The 1,789-nt window shown below is 36.0% G+C and overlaps 1 protein-coding gene across 4 annotated transcripts in view; it reads right to left on the reverse strand.

Annotated features, from left to right (window-relative positions):
• Positions 1-1,789, reverse strand: part of LOC110029145 (homeobox protein HOX1A) — a 21,737-nt gene that overhangs the window by 19,200 nt on the left and 748 nt on the right. The window lies entirely within an intron of this gene.

Below are 1,789 nucleotides of genomic sequence, written 5' to 3' on the forward strand. Positions count from 1 at the left end.
TATATATATATATATATATATATATATGAAAGAATCACTATTTGACAGAGGCTCAAATACCGATTCCTTATGCTCTAGGCCCTATGGTGAGAAGCCCGCACCATGTGCTATCAGGCCAACACACACACACACACACACACACACACACACACACACACACATATATATCGATCATCTCCTACTTGCTCTCGCTCTTGCAGCCTCCCTGTTGTTGTTGCATTCCTCCATACACCTCTCCGGCTTTCCACCGGCCCCCCTGCACTCCCATCCTTCTCAAGATCCTACAACCAGCCTATTCCCCCTTCTCTAGTTGTCAGTAAGCACCCAATCTCCTCGCTTCCCCACTGATAGCCTTACCCCAGCCCTTGCATTCACGGCAAACATTCCCCAATCTTATCAGATATTATCATCAGCCCCCTCCAACACTCCCAAACCCACACCTCCTTAAAGCCCTCCTCGTCCCTGTTGCAACTCCAAACCACCAGCCCACCTTCCTCTTTACTACTACCTAGCAGCCAACCTTCCTCTCTCGCCCGGTCCAACCCCTCCAACCACAGCACCACCACCCCATCTATGCCCTTGTTTTGTGTCATATCGTTGTTTTTCTATTTTCAAGTGTTTTGTTTGTAAACCCTTTTACTTTCAACAATAAAATTATTATTTTGTTGTGATTAATACCAAAGTTAATCCAAAAATGACGGAAACTACTTTTATTGCTTGCCTGAACTAGCAATCTTTGAGTTTGAGGTTAAATTCACATTCTTTTCCTGGAAGAAGAGAAAAAATAAGTAAAGGGCTTTGTATCTAGACATGATATGAGTAGATATGTAGATTTTCAAAGGTTTCACTTAGAAAGGAGATGAATAAGATGAAATCCATACAATTGAGATTAAGATAAGGGACACTAAAGTCGATTCTCTGAGCTTCATTAATGAGAAACACAAGAAATAAATTGATAAAAAAAAATGATGCATAAAACCTACAGAGCTGGTGAGTTAAGAGTCAACATGATATGTAATTCAATGAGAAGGTTGAGAAAATTAATTATTGAATATAAGAAGAGGGTTGGTATGTAAACTATTCATTTTTATGGTGTCTTTTGACAAACTTTTAAATGTACATCAAAATGTTTAGCAAAGAGACTAGGGCTCTATTCACAAATTAGGCTAACAAAAAGAGCCAAGCATCATCATCCATGCAATCTAAACCAACACAACATTATTATAACTTTTGAGAGCGAGAATAATAATACATAGTTCGAAATTTTTTAAATATAATTAAGAACAAAAAAATAGTTACACGTATTATTTATCATACTAAAAAATAGCTACTACAGAGCAATTCAATCACCCAACAAAAACATATTTATTGTATCATCCATCTTGTCAAAAAAATTCCATAACTGCTTTAAAATCAACAGATTACTGAAATTAACCAATTTGATGCAAAATTAAGCCCAAATAATATCTGCAAAGTGATTCTAGAGTTCCACAAAAAGCCTGAAATATGCTATATCTCAAAAGGGCGTATAAAAAAAAATTTCAAAAAGACCATATTTTCTTCCAGTCAATCATATCAATTACAAAATAAGGAATTACAAAGAAGTAAATTATAAAACAAAAGTTCTAAATGGTTCCTTCCTCAATCCAAGAAATGTCTCCCTCATATCTTAAAATAAACTTAAAAGCCACCCTCCAATATACGAAGCACGAGCATGGTACAGCATATGGCGCACTATACTAACCACATTTGGCTGTAATAAGTCTTACATTACAATATATATATATAT

The sequence above is a fragment of the Phalaenopsis equestris genome, unplaced genomic scaffold, assembly GCF_001263595.1.
Source record: "Phalaenopsis equestris unplaced genomic scaffold, ASM126359v1 Scaffold000552, whole genome shotgun sequence".
NCBI lineage: Eukaryota > Viridiplantae > Streptophyta > Magnoliopsida > Asparagales > Orchidaceae > Phalaenopsis > Phalaenopsis equestris.